At 46.4% G+C, this 24,623-nt stretch overlaps 1 protein-coding gene across 5 annotated transcripts in view; it reads left to right on the top strand.

The window, feature by feature from the left end:
* The first annotated feature begins 3,938 nt into the window (after window positions 1-3,938).
* Window positions 3,939-24,623, top strand: part of ANKRD11 (ankyrin repeat domain 11) — a 1,187,914-nt gene continuing 1,167,229 nt past the window's right edge. For 2 of the 5 annotated variants that reach the window (XM_078671262.1, XM_078671261.1), the window contains exon 1: window positions 4,039-4,355. The gene's annotated coding sequence lies outside the window, so the exon portion shown is untranslated. Of the gene's footprint in view, window positions 4,381-24,623 lie in introns of all 5 variants that reach the window. The other 3 variants (XM_078671259.1, XM_078671260.1, XM_078671263.1) reach the window with 3 other exon arrangements.

Raw genomic sequence — 24,623 nt, 5'->3', positions numbered from 1 at the left:
TAGTACTATACAGATGTGCCACAGTTAATAATACCGCCTGGATTTATGATTTGCAGTCAAGAAGCCAGAACGTTCTGCTACCGGTGCTGTTGATAACTTTACAATCTTCCCAACTAATTATTCCAAATATTACTTGCACAGCGGACATGACAAGAGTTCTGCCTGGCACGTCATAAAAGCAAGCATTGGCAAACTCAAAAGACATTGCCGTTGAAAGTTATTAGCCAACCTGTAGACTTAGCCAATGCTTGTTGCTGAATATCGGAAATAAAAACAAGCAGTGCAAGCATGATTACGGATGCATTAAGGTGCTACAGCTACTATTTTTAAAATTCAGCAGATCTCGGAGCAGTACATTATAAAGGTGCATGTATTATCAGAAATAAATGTTCCAAATAAAAAGCTGCTAGGCCCACCAAAAGAAACGAACGAGGGGGGGCAGCACAACGAACGAGGGGGGGGCAGCACAATGAACGAGGGGGCAGGACAGCAAGCACAACGAACGAGGGGCGGCTGTCACGATTCGCTCCCTGCCTCCTCGTGTCCACCACCAGGGGGCTGAACTGTGGGACTCTCCAGTGTTCTAATATGCTTCCTGACACTCCCCTGCATGCAAATCTTGACTTCCAGCCATTTGGACACTATTTGGGAATTGACATCCATTCCCAATCCATGCGGGGTTTTGAGAAAGCCGGCCTGCTTAGACTTAAAGCCATCCTACTCATGCCTGAAACTCCATTACCCAGAATTCCCTGCTCACTGCTTTGTCTCCACCCCTGCAGGCCAAGGATGGGTGGAGGAATTCAGCTCACCTGTGGCTGGCTGCTGCTAGCCTGCTCACACCAGCTGCATGTGATTACTGTGAGCTCTTTTAAGCCCCAGCTCCCTTCAGGCAAAGGTTGGTCATTGTAGCTGTTTACTGGTGAGACCAATCCTTGGTTCCAGAGTTCCCTGAGCTTTTGCTATTCTTGTTTCCAGTGTTTCCTGAGCTTTAATTATGCCTTGTTCCTGACCTGCTGCTGTTTTCCCTGTTCCTGAATTAGCACTGCCTGCAGTGCTACCCTGACCCCATCGCCTTAGTATTCATTGTTCCTGAACTGCAGCAGTTTTCCCTTCTCCTGAATTATCACTGCTTGCAGTGCTACCTTGTTTCCCGAGTTCCTGAGCTATAGCTATACCCTGTACCTGAATTAGCACTGCCTGCAGTGCTACCTTGTTTCCTGAGTTCCTGAGCTATAGTTATTCTTTGTTCCTGGGCTTAGCTATTTCTTGTTCCTGATTTGCAGTGCTCTCTTGACTCCTTGTTTCCTGAGCTGTTGCTATGTCCTGTTTCCTTGAACCAGTATTGCCTGCAGTGCTACCTTGACTCCCAAGCTCTAGTAATTTCCCTGTTCCTGAACTAGCACTGCCTGCAGTGCTACCTTGACTCTTGAAGCAGCTTTGGTAGTTCCCTGTTCCTGAACCAGCACTGTCTGCAGTGGTGCCTTGACTCCTGAGCCTTAGCTCACTTCTTGTTCCTGCCCCAGCACTGCCTTCTCTGCTACTTTGTTTTCTTTATTCCTTAACCTGCACTATTCTAGTATACCCTTGTAGCCTCCCCTTCTGTATATCCGTTTCCAGTCCCTGCCTTGCTTCCCATTTCCTTGGTTCCAGTTCTAATTTGCTGCCTTTCTATTCTGCTGTCTTACTTCTGTTACCTTGTATGTTTGTTACCTGTGTTCTGCCAAGTGTGCCCTGTCATTTCCTTCCTTTCCTGTTAAGCACTCCTCCTTGCTAGCTCCTTGTCTATTGTGCTTGTTTAGTTCTACCCCTTTGCTGTTACTGCCTTGCGCATTCCTGTTTGATCGCCAGGATCCGTGGGCTCAGCTGACTACCTAGGTGGTGTTTCTTGTTCACTGTGAGTTTTGTCTTTGAGTTACATTGATAAAGTCACTATAGGTATAAGCTCCACAGACCCTGCCTTTACATGTATATTCTACATGTGGGTATTTGCAGTCAGTATCTGTAACAGCAATTGCGGGTAAGAAACTTACTGAGCTTCAGTCTTACCATGTGGAGCTCCTGAGTGCTTTACCCCACACCCCCCTTTATTGTTAATGTTGTATTATATATATGTCTTGCACGTCCGTCCTGGGTGTAGTTAGTCTGAATTCTAAATTGCCTTGTGAGTGCCCTTCCTTTCTGAGTCTTACCCATCTTGTTCACTTGTACAGGCTTCCCCTTTGGATCCCTCTCTCTCCTCTGACTCCCTGTATGATCCTGGGCAGCACTGTACTCCTCCTTTCTGTGTACATCTTCTACCCAGTTCCCAGTTCTTGTCCAAGTCCCTGACTGTGTTCCCCACATAGTCCCGGACAGTCCCTGACAGAGGCAGCACAACGAACGAGGGAGCAGGACAGCAAGCACAACGAACGAGGGGGGGGGGGCAGCACAACGAACGAGGGGGTGGCAGCACAACGAACGAAGGGGGGGCAGCACAACTAATGAGGGGTTGCAGCACAACGAACGAGGGGGGGCAGTAAGCACAACGAACGAGGGTGGGGCAGCAAGCACAACGAACGAGGGGGGGGAGGACAGCAAAGAGTACTCACCGGAGGACTCGGTAGCTTCTCGACTTCTTCCAGCAGCGGTAGGGCAGAAATGGCGTCAGGAAAGCGGCGCCATTTTCGCATTCGGGGGCGTGTTTTTTTGCGGTTGAGTGACGGATGACGTCACAGACTTAAAAACTGCAAAAAACACGCCCCCGGATCCGAAAAAGACGGGGCTTGAGCGGAGTGAAGGCCCTCTCCTCCAATGGCTGGCCTCCGATAGGTAGACAACTGATGGGAAAATTCTCACCTTGAGTATGTGCCTCACGTGAATGTGGTGATATTATATCACGTGGTGCAATTGGTTAAATGTAGCTGTCACCCCTCTCTTAGTTGTCACGTCAACAGTTGGTTGTGATTTGATTTCACTTTTAGACTCCTAGATATTCTTTTGTGTATAATTAGGTTACTGTTAGGGGCATGTATCTAGTATGAGTCGGTAAACTAGCCCTTAGACCCCCTTCTATGTAGTTTGTTAATTATTGTCTCCGTTTAGGAAGCCAGCCAATGGAGAAGAGGGGCGGGTTCAAGCCCCCACACTGTGTTTACATTAAATCTCGGCTGCGTGAACACTGCTGTGCAGTGTAACGCTAGTCCGAGACCTAAAAACCTGATTCTGGTAAGAGCTCCCTGATTTTTAAGCCAAAAACATATTTATATTAGCCCTCTCCTGCCTACAATTGCCTCAGTGTCATGTTAGCCAATAGGGAAAGCAAATGTCTCTGGGTTTATTTTTTCCCCCAAATGTACTCTTTCCTGATTTCAAATCTTTACATGTATTCTACAAACATGCAGGTATACACTATCCCAAAATGTCTATTACTCAATGTGCCAGTAAGATCCAATTTTGCATATTACACTGTGAAATAATTCAACAATGGCTTCAATCAGCAGATTTTTCTCTTTTTGGGAGGGGGGTGATTGTCTGGGATTCATGTTCAATTCAGGTACAGTAAATCATCACCTCTCACTATAACAACCTTCTGGTAAGAAAGTTATAGGTAATAAAATGAACTAGGATACAAGTCTGCTAAACACCTGTGAAGAAATAAAGTGTTTATTGGTCACCCTTTCTCTCAGATTTGTGACCTGAGGACAGAAAAATGTACACCGTATAATTTACGGAATGCCGCTTTCATTTTAAGGTTGCGTTTTCTGTTTTCGAAAGAACCAATGAGAGCGTGAGATTACTCATTGTAACCGACCCAACCAATGGAAAAACGAAACCATTCGTTAATGACAATAGCGTCACCCGCCACAACAACAGAATTCTACTTCGGGTCCAATGAGAGGCTTCTCAAGCCAGCACTGTTTGTTCCGCCCCTCGGTGCCCCCCGCACTTCGCCGTCTGCATGATGTCAACGCGTTCAACCACGCAGCTCGCCAACCGCAACAGCCAATTGCAGTGAGCGACTCGCGAGGCGACTGCCGCGCGCCAATCAGAGTGCTTGTTTCAAGACCCTTGCTCTGTCCTACTGCTCGGGCGATCGTGTTGTTGCGCGAGGCCGAGTGCGGGCGGTTAGCAATGGGTTCGTGGGGTGGTGGTGGGGGGCGGAGCGAGGCGGAGCCGTAGGCGCTGCGAAGCCCCGGCGAGACCAGTGCAGCTCCCGGGACGTCCGGGGACCTCGGGCCAGCTGCCGGCCGCAGCCGCCTCTATGTGGGGCGAGGCCGCAGCGCAGAGTTTCCCCCTTCGTAGGCCTTGGCTGCGGAATTGCACCCCTGGATTGGACTTTAAGGAGTAACGGCGGAGAGGTGGCCGGCGACCTGGTGAGCGTGGTTACTGATTGAACGGGTATGTGGGGGTGGCAGTGTGAAGGCCTTGTGTTCACACTTACTCTAGAGTCTTAAGATAACGAGGTTTATCACCTTCGAGTAGGGACAGACTGTAGGTCAAAGGGTAGGAGAGGCAGTATCCCCGTAGAGAGTACTGTGTCATAGTTTGGTGTCACTGAAGCAACACTTAAGGGGCTGCTGGGTTCACGGTTGGCAACACATTATTTAGATTGAGAAGGAAGGGAGCTGGAGGACAGGTAACTGAACCTGATCTAGAGAATTTCACAGGCTATCCTTATTACAAAAATGGGTCAGTTGTTTACTAATAAGCTGAAAAGGCGCGTTTTGATAGAGGCGAGGCACCATTCTAGAGGACCTGTGGACATTTGTCCATAAAAATGTCTCATAACCGACCCCAGAATGACTTAGGCGAGTCCTGTGTTTAGGTTGATGATGCGTTGTACTTTAATGCACGTTAAAGACGTTGAAGGGTTCTCTTGTAACAGGTCATCATGTTCCTCTAGAACCACAGAATTTATACTGGTGTATGCAGGACGGAGCACGTCATATACAGAAATAATGCCCACTGTTCGATGAGTAGACTTACTCCACATAAGGTCTATGCATATCTGACATGGTTTCCGATGTCTTCCGTTTAAGTGGGGTCGGAGTCTGTACAAAGTATTGCAAAGAAGGGGTGTGATAGTAGCACTTTATCCACTGTGCACGATGAGCTGTATATAATAGGTGCGATTTGGGGGAGGGAAACGACAGGTGGTTGTGAAGAGGGACAGAATTTTTTTTACCATTTAAAAAATGTGTGTGGGTGGGTTTGGTGGAGTGCATAGTCTGCGTACCTTACTCTCGAAGGCTCCCCTTGTAGCTAAACATTTTACACGTTTGACGCTGCATATGTTATTGAGTAAAACCTGTTCTGTCAACATTAAAAGATTAGTATGCGGATCCGTTTGTTCTTTGAGTTCAGTGTTTTTGTAAGGCAGTGTGGTAAATGCGTTTGTGTGTATTGTATGCATGTTGTTTATCTTTAAACTCGTATATATTCAAACGTAAGTGAGCCTTGTAGTTGAAGGTGTTTTGTTTTTAGCCATACACTATTTCATGACCTCCTTGTAGTTGGGAAATGTCGTGTTGCCTCTCCGCCGTAGGCACTTGTTTTGGCCCCAGCACAGGAAGCCGCTTGTCTAGTTCATTGTAAGCACGGTTGCGGTGTGAGGCGAGCGAGGAGTGTTGTGGCATATTTCATCCCCACATTCAGCTTCTCCTTGTTTACAGTCGTTGCTTAACTCCTGCGTGCCTGACCTGCTCCAAACATTGACTCAGTGCGTCACCCCGTTATTATGGCTCTTTATTGGTTACCTTGAGAGGCAGGTCTGTATTGTCACAGGTCTAGTGGTGGAGCGGTTATGTCCGTGTTTGATAGTGACTTTGAGCTTTGAGCGCACGAGGTGGCGTGATCGTAGTCCTGGTTTCAGCAGTCTGAATGTTTGGATGCCGGTAACCCCTCCCCCCTGCTGCCAGCCTGAAACGGTTTCCTATTCATTTTGGGGGCGGAGCAGTGTACTCGCTAGACTCGTTTTACATTTCTGGCGCGTGGAAAAATAGTCTATGGAATGATGCACTTTAAAAAAAAAAAAAAAAAAGGAATGATGCACTTTTACCGTTAAGCATTCAAGCGAGTACGGTTTTTCTCAAGCATACCGAATTCCCTTCCCGTTACATGAATTTATGACGTTTCTTCGTTTTCACTTAGTTCAAGTACATCGACAGTGGATCGATCATCTTGGATTCCTCTTCAGGAAAGTGGTGTGTTGTTTTTAAAGAGCGCTTTGAGGATTAGAGAATATTTGAGCGGCGCCCACCTAGATGAATGCGTTTAGCTTGCCATTGCCATCGTGTGGGGTCTGATATGCTCTTCAGTTTCATATTTGTTTCTTCCACGGTTAACGCTGTTGAAAGAAGTTAGCTGGCTGGTGGATGTTTGTGTTAAATGCTTTTTAAAGAGAGAAGTTTAGTAATTGTCGATTGTGTTGAATCTAACCACTGATTGAGTTGACTGACATGTTATTGCTTGAATGCCTTCAAATACATTGTGGAAAACTGTATTTCCTGTTACCTGCGCTCCATTCGAACAGTGGGCCGATTCGAACAGAGAAGTAGTATCTGGTCATGATCACGGTTCTCTGCTTTCTCTTATCTATGCGCATTATTTATGCACTGGTTGCTGAGTCATCACATGCAGTCGGTATTACCGTCTGCAAATACCTCAGGACCTTTGATTGATCCTAGAGTGCGCATGAATTGTTTGCTTGGTATTTTAAGTGAGCTAAAGTTATTGCATATTGCAAACTCCTGAAGTCTTTGAACTGAAATGTATTTATGTATAACTTAACACGGTTCTGTGCTCTACTTTTGACGTGTGTGTTGTATGACGTTATGTGCTTTATAAGCTGATGCTTCATTTTTCGAAAACGTCTCTAAATTCTTCCACATCTAGAGTGCGGGATGGCAATCCAGTTACCTGGTAATGAGAATTACTGTCGAAATCGTTATCTCGATTTGTTTTTAGGCCACTTGAACGTGTTTTCTTTCCTAGGTGGATATTGTCAGGGGGAAATGTTAGAATAGCGACATCTTAAACACAGTAGTATTAGTTTGTTTTTCACTATGGCTCAATTTTTCTGCACAAAAGTGTTACTGTTGAATGACATTGGAGCAGTGGTTATTCACTAATGGTCTGCTGACCGGGGGGCGGCTCTTTGGGAATTTAAATATTATCCGACTGAAATACAATGCGCACAATAAAAAGCTGAATTAAAAATGGGAAATGTAAAAATACTCAGTAAATGTGAAGAAATGAAAGGATAAATTACGTTGGTATCCATATCTTGATTTGTTGGAGTAAGGCAAGTACAGCAAACATGAGTATGTATATGTGACTGGTGGTCTCAATTGTAGCATTGCTATGGGTCAACAAAAAAGAGGATGCATTCTGAGCAAAGAAAAAAGAATATGCTAAAGTCTAGTCTATTGCTTTGGGTTTTAGAAATAAAAGTACATTTTGAAACCCTAACCCTCCTTTACATTAAAGTAGAACAAAATATTTTTTGTTTGTGGATTATAGAATATATGGTCCTCTGCTTCCAATAGGGACAGTGTGGGGTCCACAGAAGTCATCAAAAGGTTAACAACCACTGTATTAGAGAACATGCAAATATGTTTTTAGAAAAAGAACTTAATTATGCACATGGAAATTGAACCCAGAAGGACTTAGCTCCCTGATAGACATTGGTAGCTTTTGTATACCCAGGTACTAACTGCTTGATCCTAGAGGCAATGGGAGAGAAGCATTTCATGGATGTGCAATTTTGTCTTTGTCCATGTTGAGGGTCAAATGTTTGTTACGTTTATGATGATGCCCATGCTGCATTAGCCATAGCCTAATACATTTGTCCAGTAATAGTGTTGATGTAAACAATTTATCATCAAAAGGCTGACCTTCATTTCATACTAAACCAGCTCTGGTTAAGACAAAGGTTCTGTGTTTGGCTGACAGCCCTTTGCTTTGTCAATGGCCGTTGTCTTTTTTTTGTGATGAGTTTGTCACTTGAGATTACATCATGCTATAAAACAAAGGACTTCGTAATACGTAGCCAGCTTGAACTAGAACAAAGACTCCAAAAGCCCCACCTGATAGGGTGAAATAGCAGTGAGAAGAAAAGAGCCCTCAAGAAATGTATTTCTGCACAGTCCTTATACCCTCAACACAGACATAACTCTAGGATCCCAGCTCAAAAGTACAAACATTCTGGACAAACCGTTGCTGTTGAAACGTAGTCACAGGTTACAGCTTCACCATCATCTCATTTCCTCCCACAATGCAAACTCTGTTGATACTCCAGGGTCCTTGACTTACAACTCTTGGCAAGAACGGTGCATGTCCCTTTCATACACATATGCTTCGCAGTACAGAGACGTCTTTTCAAAGCCATATAGAATTCTGTTTTAAAAAAAACCCTTTTGAAACTATAGGCTCTTTTGTCTCTTCGTCGTCCTGATCAAGGCATCTTTACCCAGTAGAGCACTCTTTTTTTAGGTCTTGGACCGTAGGCTGCGCTTACGCAGTCTCGCTCCGAGATTTAATGTTTCTTAGTATGGGAGCTTTAACCCGCCCCTCTTCTCCGTTGGCTGGCTTCCTAAACGGAGGCCAGCCATTGGAGGAGAGGGGCGTCACTCCCTTTAAGTCCCGTCTTTTTCGGATTCGGGGCGTTTTTTTTCTCTTCTATCTATTTTCTTTCTCCTCTTCCCATTGAATGGACTTTTACATTCCAGCCAATGGGAAGAGGAGAGAACGAAAACCACGCCCCCGAATCCGAAAATGATGATGCTTTCTCCGAGGCATTTCTGCTTCGCCTCGGAGAAAGATAGTGGTGTCATGGTGTTGTCAGACCGGCAGTGCAACAGGCAGAGACCTCCCCCCCCCCCCCCCCCCTTTGAGCCGGTAAACTTTTTGGTGTCTGTTCCCTCGAGCTTTCGGGCCCCCCTCGTTGTTGTGCTTGCTTTCCGCCCCCCCCCCTCGTGCGTCTGTTCCCTCGTGCCGCCCCCTCGTTGTGCTTGCTTTCAGACACCCCCCCCCCTAGTTGTGCTTGTTTTCCGGCACCCACCTCGTTGTTGTGCTTGATTTCCGGCAAGAGATGGTCTGTTTGCGGCGGGGTCCAAGGGCATTCAAAATCAATACTGGGCAAAGGTCAGTTCACCCCGTGGAGGGAGGGCAGTAATAGGCCCCCCACAGCGGTCAGAAGGTAGGAATGCAGGCCCCCCGCGTACCCCGTCGAGGAGATGCAACAAAATCAAAGGCCTACGCCAGGCAGCAAATTGTGCGGGTGCGGAAGCACAGACCTCGAGGTGCTCCCTCCACAATGGCGCGGGATGTTGTCCTCGGAGCCCCAAAAGCAGTTGAGGCCTCTGGGGAACACTCGGCAAATTCCTCTGTGTGCCCTGCTTACATCAGGAGGGTGCAGAACGTGGAGGGGAGGGCAGGGGTTGTGGGTGGTTAGCTAACTAACAGGCTTCACTACGGCCGCCCCCCTCCTCACCTCCGTGTCCGGCTCGGCCCTCCTGCAGCTCCCGGCAGCAAGTCCTCGTTCTCCTCCTTCCCTTTTCCTGGGCCCTCTGCGACACCCGGCCGCCAGCCCTGCATTGCCAATAGCTTTATCGGCCATGAGGGTCCCCGGTGTGTGCTTCACAGAACTCATTCTGTGGGTAGGAGAAGGTAGGTCCTCCGCTCCGTGGCCCCCAAAGCGTACTCTGTCCACGGAGCACCGCAAGGCAGTAATTGCGGTGCCGTCTTAATCTCCCCCCGCATTCCTCTTGCTCTCCTGCCCCCTCGTTGGTTGTGCTTGCTCTCCTGCCCCCTCGTTGGTTGTGCTTGCTCTCCTGCTCTCGCCCCCTCGTTGGTTGTGCTTGCTCTCCTACCCCCGCCCCCTCGTTGGTTGTGCTTGCTCTCCTGCCCCCACCCCCTCGTTGGTTGTGCTTGCTCTCCTGCCCTGCTATTGGCATGATTGTAAATGACAATGCCATTTATTTATGTTTTAAAAACATAATGAGCAATGCTAATAGCTCTAGCTTTAAGAATGCCGAGACCATTGCATTGTAAATGCTTGTTATAGACATGTTGAGCTCCTTAATTTTATTTATTATTTATGCACTTTTCAATGGTAGTTTGGTAATGTGAGATTCTAAAGTACATAGTCCCTTGCCTACCCCCTCTTCACCGCACTCATGGGCAGATTCGGCACAGAAACACAGTCTTGGTATTTGTCTTCAAACTCCTCGGAATTAACCTCATCTAAACTCAACAGACGTTTCTGCTGCATTTTAGCAATCTGCTGTTTATTTATGCATCTTGTCAGTATTAGTTGTCCAAGAATCTGGCCAGTCCGCTAAAAGAAACGCCAGTAATTTTTCTTGACATTACACCATCCATGGCTATTTATTTATTTATTGTCTTGGGCATTACTGCACGCTCATGGAGCAGTGGCAGACCGCCTGCATCTTTGCAGACGTGCTGCCACAATCGCACATCGCTAGACACAGGCAATACATAGACAATTATGTTACGTATCCATGTAAACGGATGAGACCTAATGCCTCATACACCTGCCATGGCCTCACTGATGAGAGGAATAGAAGAACACATTTTTCAAAAGTTCAGCTGGTTTCACTCACTCCAAACAACCCCTTACAACTGAAGACCTGGAAACTATACATAGATGACATTTTCATCGTGTGGCGCAGGACACCAGAAGAAGCCACAACTTTTGTCCAGTGGGTTAATAGTAAGGATGAACATCTCAACTTCACCATTGAAAAGAACCATGCAATCTTCCTAGACCTGAATATTAATCTGACGAATGAAGGGATCGCCACAAAAGTACATGTCAAACCTACGGATAGGAATAGCTTATTACTGTACGAAAGCTATCACCCTAGGGCATTGCTTCAAAGTTGCCAGTGGGACTATTCCTCAGGGTTACGGAGAAATTGCTCTGACTTACAAGTGTTCAAGGAACAGGCAGAACATTTGGAAACCAAACTCCTGGAAAGACACTACCCTAAGAAAATGATCAGAAAAAGTCTAGAAATAAAAAATAGGGAAGCACTGCTGGACACTACACCCAAAGAAAAATCTGAGCTGAGGGTATGCGAACCACGTATACTCCTGTATTAAACAGGGTCCAAAATATCATAAAGAATTCCCCACTCTTTGCTTTCAAGAGGAACCTCTGGAATGATCTGGTACACTCTAACATTGAGCATCATGATGACTGATGTCAAACCACGCTCTGGGGTCAACCAAAACCTACAGGCCATTTCCCATGTGGGAATTGCGTATCATGCCCTCTGACCATCACCACAAAATTAATGAATATCGGTACAAACAACCTGTGGAAGCTGAAGGGCTTCAGCAACTGCAATACAGAAAATGTAATTCACCTCCTAAAATGGCCATGCAACCTCAGATACGTGGGGATGCCCACAAGGAAAGCGAAGACGCTAATCAAGGAACACCATTACTTCAGATAGTCTCCACTCTTTCCTTCGTTTTAATCAGGTGGGGAGCCATCCAGAATAAAGTTGCAAATTAGACTGTCCAACCTGTTTTAAGCCTCCACCACTACACCACTACACCACATCCACACCTTTTAGGCCCCTCACCGCACCATACGGCAAGGAACAAAAGACCTCCACCAAAGAGCCCCTCATTGGGTGCCCGTTTGGTATTGCAGCGCTGACCCGTCGAGGAGCAGGCCCAATGATGAAACCTGGCACCTAGCTGGCTGGGTGTGTGAGGGCCCTAGTTCCAAAAGGAGGAATCCTCCCGCCTATCACTTTCGGTCTGCCTACAGCCCTTTGTGACAACATCCTGTAGCTCTCATTACTTCTTCTGACCCGCCAAGGAACTGCATACCCTTTTCTCTTGTAAAAGCATTGCCAAAGCACATAGATCTTGCATTGGCGAGACCTATTTGCTTCGCCAATGTTTTTTTTTTCTCCTACTGCTCTTCAGGCTTCGAAAAAACAGAGAGAGAGGGCACGTTGCACGTGGTTGCCCTTTTGCAGTGTAATTGGGTCATACTTTTGGCAAGCAGTAGACTAAGTAGCTGTAAACTAGCAAGGCACTTGTTTGTATGGGGTACCAGCAATGTCTGATATTTGATTTTATATTGTATACAAATGAAGTCCGACTGGTTTTGTACCAGACTATTTTGGTTGGTTTATACTGTTAAGCAATACCAAGCTCAGTTGGTCCTTGTAATGCACGTTCAGAATAAAGTGCACACATGTATTGCATCTTTTTAGGTCTTGCCTACCAGATAGTGCAAGCTTCCTGGTTATGAAAGAGCTGTTGTGGCTTAACAAAGTTTACATTGGCTTAAAGTCCGTCCATTGATTACCATCGGTCTTGCTCACTCATTTGCCTGCTTCTAATTCAAGGGCTATTCTTGCTATAAAAACATTATTTTAACACTCCCTGAGAGTGCATGTATGTTGTACCGCAGTGGCGATTCCTCCATGGGGGCGTTTGGGCGCCGCCTCCCCCCCCCCCTGCTTTCTCGCCGTGCGAGAAGGCAGAAACAAATGGTAGTTATTTATAATTATAACTACCATTTGTTTCTGCCTTCTCGCACAGCGAGAAAGCAGAACTTGGTTTAGAGTTACTCGAGGGCAGGAGGGAGTGGCTTGCCCATTGTTGTTAATACTGACTGTTTGGGCAGCCTGAGGCCGCCCAAACAGACAGTATTACCAACAGTGGGAAAGTCACTCCCCCCAAGCCACTCCTCCCTGCCCTCGAGTAACTCTCCCTGTTCTCTCTGTATGCTGCAGCAGCATACAGAGAGAAAATGACGTAGCCTGGGGCAGCCGGTTGCACCAATCAAAAGCGCGGCGGTGGAGGGGAGGGAGGCTGCCTGCCGCGCCGCCTTCCTGATGACGTGCTGCCTGCAGGACTTGAACCAGGATGGCGGGAGTCGGGACGGATTCTCTACGGACGGTTAGTAAGTTTATTTATTTTGATTTATTTATATTCGTTTTCGTTTGGATATGTAGAAAGGATACAGCCCCTTGCGTAGGGGCTGCAGAGCTAAGTGTGTGTGTGGGGGGAGTCCCGGGAGTGGGGTCCTCTTCAAAATGTAATGAGGGGGCCTCATTAATGCTGTAACCAGTTCCCCCGCGCTTCGGTCTTCTCAAAGACGTTGGACAGTACTCAGGATCCGCTGCCAGCTTTAAAAGAAATTCAGCTATATAGTGAAAATGCCCTAGAAGAAAGTGTAATTTTAAATTAGGAGAGTGATAGCACCCCTCCATCCGGGCCACAGTAGTTTCATCGACTTGGGCCCCCACCTCTTCAGAAGCGGCAAGCGCGGCCCTGCGAAGACTTGTGCCAGCTGTGAAGTCAAATGTCTTGCCAGCGCATTAAAGGAGGCCGGAAGGGTGCGAGGCTTCAGTTTTTGTGCTGTGCGGGTCCGTGGTAAATCACAGTCCATGGCGTGGCCTACTTGCACAAGGCATTTTTTTGCAGCCTTTTCGAAATATGGCATTGGCCTTTGGCACGGTTGTGCAATGTGCACATTTGGGATTGGGGGGCACAGAGATGCATGCGCGATCAGAGCGGAGGTGAGCGCGGGGGCGAAAGTAGGATCCCCCACTGAGGTGTGCTGCAGAACTGATGCGATGGATCTTCCGAGAGACATAATGAGACGGTTGTGTCTTTATAGAATTATGGAGGAGATACTTAATTAAAAAAGGCCTGTCAAGGCCTATGGTGTTGCAGGTAGACAGTGAAGTGGCATTAAATGAAACGCCTGCCAGCTGAGAAAACAAAGTCCATTTCCTGGAGCACTGTCCAGTTCTGCAGGCATCTAATATCCAGCATTGTAATCCAGAAATTACGTGGCTCTCTCATTTGGATTATTATAACCTGCAAACATTGATATTAACCCCTTGTATTGTCCCGGAGGGTATGTTTGCTGTATCTTCGGCTGCCGCGGCGACAGCTCTGTTCCACCTGTGTCAGGACGGCAATTTGTGCAAACTCCTGTGGTGAAACTTAAGTCACGCACGCCATGCCTGATAAACGAATGCGTGTTTAAGGACACCGGGTTATTGGTGATACCCACGGCTTAAGACGGAAGGTGCGAAGTAAAATGCATTAGATTATGATTTTTTAAAAATATTTGTAACAGTCTTTTTCTAGTTTTGACCACTGCTAGTGGAAACTATGTGAAGGGGGGGTGAAGTCGCTTTGGATAACATAGCAGAGTGTTGTTGAATTCTTTTGTTGGGAGCTAGTTTAGTTAAATGTTGTAAGGTGGTAAAAAGGGGAAAACGGCTAAGCATTACAAGTGATGGATTGTTGCTCATCATCAGGCCGACATAAGCATCTGAATATTGATAGGCTGGGTTAGTTTAGCTCTGGGGATAGTCAGTGTGATTACAAAAATGGCGAGAAGGACCCCACAAACCCACCTTATGGCAGTCAGACTCACTCACTAGGCTCACTCGCCACCGAGCACTCACCTGAAACTTTTACGCCCCACTACTTTCAAATGCCACCAGTCGCCACTGTTGTACCGCCTTTGTGTGCTGCTTCCACCCAAATACTCAAACCACCCTTGTGAGCTGTTTTCTCTCTCATGTGCTTCTCTCGTGTGCTTCTCACTTGTGTGCTGCTTCACTCACACTCCATATGGTTCTCCACCTCGTATGCTGTTTTCCCTCTCATTCCACACTCAGCTTTAATTTGTTTATGCATATCTCAGATCCACTTCGTTTCATCCCCACCTGCTCATAAGTTACCCACCCATCCCTCACTTGCAGTATTCACCATTTTCCTCAGTTGTTGGAGTGCCTCACAGTGAACGTGTCATCTTACCGTTGTGTGCTTTCCCCCCCACCCCGGTCTACGCTCCACAGCATCGGCACATTACAAACAGCATTGGCAAGTAGCTCCAAGAGGTGACCAATGTTGTTGTAATTCTTCAAAGCAGGTGATCTATGAACTTTTGACTTCTCGGTTATTGAACTATTTCTGATTTTGAAAACAAATTGCAAGTTATAAATAGGTTACAGCGTTTCTTGGTGCACAATTCTCAAATGGCCAATGCTGATGTGTTCAGAGGCAGAAAAGAGGCCACATTTGAACTCCAAAGTTGATGTGGAGACCCACAGTGTTTGTCCAGATGGCATCTTATGTAGCAATAGCCTGTGGTAGGTTGAAGTAAGTAGTAGTTGAATAGGTTCCAATTGCTCACAATTGTTGCAGATTTGTTTAAGGTTGCTGATGTGTAGGTCCTTGGTGATTTGTGTGGTAAAGAGATGACATTTGTCATGGTATGCATTCTAATCTTCATCAGTTTTTATTTCATTAATGGATTGTCTTTCAAGAGGGATTAAAATAGAGAATCCTTGTTGCTTTTTACGAAAGTCCTATATTAAGAAATCTAGACTAGCTAATGATTAATACAATGCTACAAATACTCGTTTTACACTTCCACCTAAATCCTCTGCCCTTGCTTTGAAAAGAGAGCCCATCGCCCTCCTGGCATCACTGTTGCTGATCATATTGAAATGGTACTGCTAAACTGTCCAACCCACCCCCTTTGTTTTGGGTACCTGAGGTGCATATGTCTAGCAGTTGTCTAAAAACGGTGCTTTTAAAAAGGTTTCTCCCCATCTCAAAATGCTTGTTGACTTGCAGCTCTTTGTGCTTCTTTAGTTCCTTTAAGTGCTGGGGCCCCGTGACCGATCCCTGCTCCGTCTTCAGCAGCTTCCCTGCCCAATGACCAAGACTTTCCTAAAGTTTCTTATCCTGTGAAGCAATTTAAAATTAACCTCGTGAACGTCCATTCTGAATTTTGCATTCCTTGACCTGAAATTGCACATCGTGGCTCGGGGAAGCGTAACTAGTTGGACAGCTGTGTTGTATTTTAGATTGGAAGTTTTCTGACGCAGGTTAATACATTACTCTCTTCAAGGCGGATCTTCACTTCGACAGACCGCTTGGCATTCAACTTGTTAGTGTTGTCCTTAAATGAGAAACGTAATTTCGTATCTAACTTTGCTCATGAGTATATTTCCTGTAATCGTTTCGCGACTTGTTTACTTGGGCTTCAGGCGCGCGAGCTGATTGCCTTTTAGTTGATATGTATCCCATGCTCCCATTTCTAAATGCGACAAACGCATGTGTTCCTTCTCCCGTAAGATGATAGCAATGAAGCAAGTTTGACAGACCTGTTTCGCAAATTTCGAATTCTACATATATCTTATGTTGATTAATTACAATTCTTGTGATTGATATTCTTTCAGGGTGATCATAAATTAATACACTATACGTTACAGAGTCTAATCAAATGAATCAAATAAACATTGGTACTGTTTGAAAGCCAGGTAAATGACACTTCGGAGCTAGATCGCGAACTTGCTTCAGTGTGTTGTGGACTTTTTCTTTTTATAAATGCTGTGAATTTTAAGCGTAGCCGTGGCCTCCTGTATATTTTCTTCCCTGTTGCTATGGTAACTCGGTCTGGTGTGGAAAGACTGCTAATCAAATGCTAGGGTGCAATCCTTTTATTATGGAGCGCAGCATGTTAATCCCATGCAGTTTGTAGGTAAAGCAACCCTGCATGTCCGAGGCTGGGAAAAAAGCTGGTGGTGAGTTTTCCCTCTGCTGTCGGTGTGAATGCAGCTTATAAATGCGGCGACGCTTCCAGTGTACATTTTAGACTTGGCACTCAGCCATTACCGTTCTCCTAGACCTGACGGATATTATTCCCTTTTTCATTGTACTCCAGTAACTCTTTGCCATAGTCTGCCAGTGTACCTTGTGAAAATCTTTTGAAGCATTACATGTTTATATTGGTGTCCGGAAATGCCCCTCCACCTTCTGTTTCCTCTAGTCTGGTGCTGTTGCTTTGAAAGACGCCAAGCAAACCACGTGATAGCTGATTTCCACAAAGTTTATTTCTGAATTAGTCGTAGAAGCTCTCTAGACATATTTGTTATACTGTTTTTGCAACGGGTGTGGAAGTTTACTTGAGCCAACAGCCCTTGGAATGCTAGGGCCGTTCGCTTTTTAGCTTCTGTAGTACCCTCCTGCGGGATGTGCGAGCAGAGCAGACACAAGTCTACGCCCTTGCTTTCTATTCTCATATTACCCGGAACCGACTGTTTCATTTATATTAAGTTTGCCTCACACATTTCGTTGTCTCCTGGAGAGGTTTGTATTTATCTATTTTATTTCTGTTTTAATACGGTTATTAATAACTATGTAAGAAAGCTCCTGCCAGGCTGTGCAAGAATGCGTATTTGTTAGGCATGGCATTTGCTATTAACAATCTCTGGGCCTGTCCCGGCTGTTTATGTAAGTCTGAGTTTATCTTTGCTATTTAACAGAATTCCAAAGAAAAGTCATATAAGCAAACGATTTGTCATCCCCAGGTAATGTACTTGCAGAAGGACTCCCTTTGTGTAAGACCAAGTCCTGCAAAAGAATAAAGGGCTTATTATGTGTTTAGTGTTCACTCAAATAGGTAAACCAAAGGGAGGCTGTCTATTCTAATAATTGAAGACTTTAGGTGGAATTACTCTCATTGATGGAAAGAACAGCTGTTTCTTTCTTGGGGTGATTGCTTCCAGTCTGCTACTTATGCATCACACTGATGTGTGCTCAGGCATGGGGCATAGTGTTTCTCCTCTCCATGTTTGCTGATAATCCATCTTCAGTAGTATAATTCTCGTTCTTTTAAGATTAATTGAGGGGCACCTAAGCTTTCACGTAGGCTGTATCCTCACAGATTAACGAAAATCTTAGCACAGGACCACGCAGGCCTCTGGGGCAGTGCTTTAAATGGGAAAGTAGTGGTGACTGTACTCTCCAGATTATGTGAGGTGCATTGTCGACGTCGATCGGTTGCTGGTGAGCTCTGACCAAAAAGCTACATTTCACAGCACAATGTTAGTTTTTTCTGTAAATTTACAAAAATTGCTGTAGATTTTGAAAGGGCACCACGCAGAGATCTTACAGCACAATAAAATGTTAAAGATGTAGTATTGCGGTGGGAATATAGTCGAGGATAAAATGTAAACTGTACCAGGAGACCCACTAATCCTGATTGCATAACTACACTAATCTTGTGTTATTTTAGCCAAATTAGCCTATCTCGCACTTTTCCAGTTTCTATTCTACCTCTACTGACGGTGGAAGGCAGTAGCCTGACTGCACTAATAAGTGACATGTGGTCAATAGCACATATAAGTCTGATTTTACTGCACTCATGTGCAGTTTGCCAGTACCACCACGCTAGGAAACGAGCCTAGTAAATTGGTTTAAAGTGTATAATAACTATTGCTCTTTCATGGTCTTCAATGCTGGACTAATATTTCTGCGGGGGCCTGGCTTTCTGGCACTATTGGATGGGACAGTACATGAGCTGTGTAGATTGGTAATTATTTGTTTATCAAAGGGCTTAAAAATATCTAATTTTATACAAAATGCTGTATCTGCTGTGCAGAGCCGCTCGTACACCAATGTGATTAGTCAGACACTCCCAATTTTTATTTGCATTTTATAGATTTCTTAAGAAAAATCCTGATCATTAGTTGAAGCAATCTACACTACGTAATTATCTGAGCCACCCAGGGTATTAAACTGCACTCGTTTTTAATGTAGCACTTTTTGCAAAGTTCTTCCAGTTTCGTACTTGTGCTAGTGAGAGCTATAGTTCACTACAAGCAATCTCAATGGTAAGGTTTTTATCTGAATCGGATAAATTAAAGGCTGACGCTACCCTACCAGGATACCAATTCTTTGGAGGAAATAGATTTCTGCAGCAGATGGACGAATTATCTGCCCTTACTTCCCCGTAATATTGGAAAGTGATTTTCCTGAGCATGTACGTAAATAGATGTTGGAACCTACTTCCTACCCCGCCTTAGTCCTCCACACCTGCCAGGGAAACTGTGCCCACCTAGTGCAAAGAGGGTAAGGAAACGGCGCTAGGGGGTACCCTGGCTATTCACTGTCCTCATGGAGCAAACATGCCCAGCACTCTGTAAAGCTTGTCGTCAGCACTTGGGCAGAATATATCAATACCCCGAAGCCTGCCTGTCTGCCCCTAAGAGCACCAGTACACTTCTTGTCGCAAGAGAGTTCCAGGACTCAAGGGGGATCACATTGAGGTGTGCTGGTACCCAGTACCAGTGAGTACTGGCCCATTTAAAGCACTGCTCTGGAGTTGGTAGCATACCTTTCCAAGGGACCCATTAACTTCCCTGCCTGGGTTGGGAGACACTTCTGACTGACTTATCTTTGCTAGGCTTATCCAAGCGCAACGAAGGTCCAACCCACAAAGCTTGACATACAGTAGATATTATTTTTTCTAACTCCTCTATGATTCATTGTGAAGCCCCTCAACAACTGGCCTGGTCTGACCATGGTGTTATTAAATTTGATATTGCTGATCCCATTGATTTGGAAATTACCAAACCGAAGACTCATTCCTACCGCAGACAGTGGAAGAAAGTTACAGAGGAGAACTTTCAAGCTGTCTTTCAGAGGACAGAAATTTTGACATCCGATATCGAAGAAGCCCTGCTCAAATATAATTCGGCTGTCTCCACAGCCATTGACTACATTGCACCTCTGAAAAACGTACCTAGTCCTCCTAATAGACCACAGGCAGTTTGGTTTTCTAGCCAATTGCGAGCTCAAAAACAACTATGCAGGAAGCTGGAGAGACTGGCGCCTCTCCCAAAAAGATAAGGCTCAATTCCAGTCCGCTCTATCTAGATACCATAAAAACATCACGTAAATCATATAATACCTCCCAGTTAGCCAGGGCCGGAACCTCTTCCAAAACTCTATACCAAATTCTTCAATCTTTTGTTAATCCCAAAGCCTGTGACAGTATAGAGGCTCCCATTCAATCACTATGTAACGAAACTGCCCTCTATCTCGCTCAAAAGATAGAGCTAATTTATGAAAAAATTATTGGAGCAGGAGATATGCCAGGGACCCAAATGATGATACATCAGTCTAATCCTACTGATATTCAGACATTAGAGAACGTACCTATTATTTCATTAATGGAGGTTGAACTATTGATTAATAAAATTAAATCCGGCTCTCCCGCTGAGGGCATTCCTGCAAAGATCCTCCCTTCCCTGGCCAAAAACCTGTCTTCCACCATGCAGAGTCTTATCAACCTCTCCCTAAAAGAAGGCACGTACCATTAGAGTGGAAAATCGCTCAGGTTAGGCCGATTCGCAAGAATGCTAAACTTCCATGGACGGAACTCTCCAATCTCCGCCCTATCTCGCTCCTTCCGTTTACCAGCAAGCTCTTGGAAAAACACGTAAACTCCCATCTCTCCAATTTTGTCGAACAATGTAAAGACCCTTCCCAGTCCGGTTTCAGGCCCAAATACAGCACCAAATCAGCATTACTAGCGGTCACAGACAACATCAGAATGACCCTAGATAATGGCCTCTATAATTCTGGTGCTGTTGGACCTGTCCGCAGCATTTGACAGTCTCCCACGATATCCTGACTAAAAGATTGGAAGAGATCGGATTAAGAAACAAGCATTGGAAATGCAATAGGTCTCGCATTAGAAAAGTTGGAGTTATTGGTCTTGTAAATGACATATTTTATTTATTTGTTGGTTTTTAAAATTGCTAATTGATGGCTTTGTCATTTACAATGCCAATAGTTATAACTTTCGCGAATGTGACACCTATAGCATTTGGAATGCAACATGTTTTGTATTTACGTGACTTAGATGGCAGCTCTGGTCGTTAGGCCACATCTCTAAAGAGCAGGAGAGTGCAGCAGGGGAGAGAAGCACAGCAATGCAATAGGTCTCGCATTAGGAAAGTTTGAGCTATTGGTATTGTAAAGGACACATTTTTTATTGATGTGCTTGTTTTGAAAATAGCGAAATTAATAGCTTTGTTATTTACAATGCCAATAGTTTTATCTTTCGCAAATGTGACACCTATTGTAACACAATATGTGTTGTGAGGGTGAGGGGGTGGGTGGGGGTGAGGGTGAGTGAGGGTGAGGGTTTGAGGGTGAGTGAGGGTTTGAGGGTGGGTGAGGAGGGTGGGTGAGGAGTGAGGGTGAGGGTGAGGGTTTGAGGGTGAGGGTGAGGGTTTGAGGGTGAGGGTGTGAGGGTGAGTGAGGGTGAGTGAGGGTGAGTGAGGGTGAGTGAGGGTGAGTGAGGGTGAGTGAGGGTGAGTGAGGGTGAGTGAGGGTGAGTGAGGGTGAGTGAGGGTGAGTGAGAATGAGGGTGAGGGTGAATGAGGGTGAATGAGGGTGAGGGTGAATGAGGGTGAATGAGGGTGAGGGTGAATGAGGGTGAATGAGGGTGAATGAGGGTGAGCGAGGGTGAGTGAGGGTGAGGGTGAGGGTGAATGAGGGTGAGTGAGGGTGAGTGAGGGTGAGGGTGAGTGAGGGTGAGGGTGAGTGAGGGTGAGGGTGAGTGAGGGTGAGGGTGAGTGAGGGTGAGGGTGAGGGTGAGTGAGGGGTTGAGGAGTGAGGGTGAGTGAAGGTGAAGGTGAGGGTGAAGGTGAGGGTGAAGGTGAGGGTGAGGGTGAAGGTGAGGGTGAAGGTGAGGGTGAAGGTGAGGGTGAAGGTGAGGGTGAGGGTGAGGGTGAGGGTGAGGGTGAGTGAGTGAAGGTGAGTGAGTGAGTGAGGGTGAGTGAGTGAGTGAAGGTGAGTGAGTGAGGGTGAGTGAGTGAGTGAAGGTGAGTGAGTGAGGGTGAGTGAGTGAGTGAAGGTGAGTGAGTGAAGGTGAGTGAGTGAGGGTGAGTGAGTGAGGGTGAGTGAGGGTGAGTGTGAGTGAGTGTGAGTGAGGGTGAATGAGGGTGAGGGTGAATGAGGGTGAGGGTGAATGAGGGTGAGGGTGAATGAGGGTGAGGGTGAATGAGGGTGAGGGTGAATGAGGGTGAGGGTGAATGAGGGTGAGGGTGAATGAGGGTGAGGGTGAATGAGGGTGAGGGTGAATGAGGGTGAGTGAGGGTGAATGAGGATGAGGATGAGGGTGAGGATGAGGATGAGGGTGAGGGTGAGTGAGGGTGAATGAGGGTGAGGGTGAGGGTGAATGAGGGTGAGTGAGGGTGAATGAGGGTGAGTGAGGGTGAGGGTGAATGAGGGTGAGTGAGGGTGAGGGTGAATGAGGGTGAGTGAGGGTGAGGGTGAATGAGGGTGAGTGAGGGTGAGGGTGAATGAGGGTGAGGGTGAATGAGGGTGAGGGTGAATGAGGGTGAGGGTGAGGGTGAGGGTGAGGGTGAATGAGGGTGAGGGTGAGGGTGAATGAGGGTGAGGGTGAGGGTGAGGGTGAGGGTGAGTGAGGGAGGGTGAGTGAGGGAGGGTGAGTGAGGGAGGGTGAGTGAGGGAGGGTGAGTGAGGGTGAGTGAGGGTGAGTGAGGGTGAGTGAGGGTGAGTGAGGGTGAGTGAGGGTGAGTGAGGGTGAGTGAGGGTGAGTGAGGGTGAGTGAGGGTGAGTGTGATGGGAGATGTATATGGGCATATAACGAGAAAGTGAAAGAACAGGTGATGTGGAGGACTCAGAGGTAATCAGAACGGGGCCGAACGCAGAGGAGATGGCTTCGAGCTCCAGTACACCACCCTGGCAGCAGGTGTAAGGTGGCTGAAGCAGACAATGCGCATCTTGACGACGGAGAAATCCCATTTCAAAAAGCATCCAGGGCCCTGCATTATAGCTTTGGGCTTTGCTGACAATCACTGATCAGGAAGTCCTTTGCTAACTGGTAACGACCTCTGCTACTGGACGCAGCCTGTGGTGGGCACATTGCTTGTACTGCAGAAAAAGACAGAGTTTAAGCAGCACGTGAGAAGATACCTCGGGCTGCAGGTGGGAGCAAAGTACAGGCCCTGCACCCTCCTCAGTCTGCATGCATGCACGGAGCTTGAATTGCCGTGGCTCTGAGATTTTGGTGGCTTACTACAAAGTTGCCAGGTTTTGCATGTATGTGCACTGAACACCAGGTTTGTAGAACTGAGCTTTGATTTAACAAACGAGTGTCTTCTGGGAGTTGTAGTTTTCGTGTGCCAATATGTAAAAAAAAATAGGCTAATCTCCATGCCCAATAACTATCTGTAGTAGAAAATATCAGGAGTAAGAGAGATGGTGATCGGCACAAATGAACGTCTGGTAACCTTATTTGTGGCACAGAACCGTTTGCAACCAAAAAGATTGGCTTTCTGGATAAGAAAGTAAGGTTAGCAATAGGCAAAGAAAAGAGACTGCTAGAGGCACACACAAAAGCCAGCTGCTGCTGTGTGTAGGACCACCGGTGAGCCCAGCCTGCCTTGAGCATGTAAACACACTCCATTCAGCGTCATCGGAGTGCAAAGTTCCCAGAGAAACAAGAAAGGAAACAAGACGGAGGGCATTGCTGTGGGGAGGGGGGGAGGAGAAATGCACACGGCGGGCAGGGGAGGGGGCGGAGCGGGGAGAGCGGCATGAGGGTGTGAAGCAGCCGGGGCCTTTGAAGTGAAGCTAAGCTTCACTTCAAAAGGTGTGGGAGGAATGCGGCTGAGGGAACAGACGGCGATTTGGTGATGTGCACGCGCATTTTAGGTCAATGCGCTTGCGCATTGACCTAAAAGCCACGGGCACAGCAGCAAATCGCCACAGTTAGGTAAGCTTTGTTTAAAGCCCTATAGTCTCGCTTCTCTCAATGCGCATGCGCATTGATAGGTCACGAGACCTAAAACTGCTTTACAATGGATGAAGAGCTTCTTATCTGACCGATCTCAGGTTGTTAATCTAGGACCTCACTGATGGGCCCCCACAAAATTGTCCAAGGGAGTACCTCAGGGCTCTTGCTTGAGGCCTACATTATTCAAGATCTACGTTGCTCCCTTGGCCAATCTCCTGAGGTCACATGGGTTCATCCCCATATCATATGCCGATGACACCCAATTACTCTTACCATTCAACAAACTTACCCCGGAAGTTCGGGCGGCCTTCTCCAATGGAATGAGAGCAATATCACACTAGATGAGGTATAATTTCCTTCAGTGTAATGTAGGAAAAACAGAGGTCATGCTCTTCGGAGAGGCACCCCTCCTGTGGACACCAGACTGGTGGCCTACAGATCTAGGCCCCCTTCCTGTACCCAAGACAGTGGTCAAAAATTTGGAGATCCGGCTAGAGCAGGCACTTATAATGAAGGAGCATACAGCTCAAACTGTGGGGTCTTGTTGCCATGTAATAGGCCTACTATGCCGAATGTTCCCTCTACTCCCTGATTCCTCCTGGAAAACCCTTGTCCAGGCACTTATATTGAGTTGCCTTGACTACTGTAACGGCCTGCTTGTCTCTGCCAACGAAGCTGCATTGGCCAGATTGCAGGTAGTTCAGAACTCGGCAGCACGATTGGTCCTTAACGCTCCCCCGAGAACTCCCTCCCGCCCTCTTCTGATGAAACTACACTGGCTTGCCATCCGCCTAAGGGTCAAATTTAAAATCTGCTGCATCATCCATAAGGCATTGTATAGCTCAGGCCCTTCTTATCTCTCTGTGAAATTCAAGCCTTATGTTCCCCCGAGAGATCTCCGCTAATTTTGTGCTTGTTCCTCCCAGGCATATTTCACGATTTTTTTTTTTTAGGCATTAACTACTCTATGGGAGTGTATGTGCTTCCTTGCTTTCTT

Source organism: Lissotriton helveticus, chromosome 12, assembly GCF_964261635.1.
Source record: "Lissotriton helveticus chromosome 12, aLisHel1.1, whole genome shotgun sequence".
NCBI classification, from domain to species: domain Eukaryota; kingdom Metazoa; phylum Chordata; class Amphibia; order Caudata; family Salamandridae; genus Lissotriton; species Lissotriton helveticus.
This window is presented reverse-complemented; position numbering and strand designations above follow the sequence as displayed.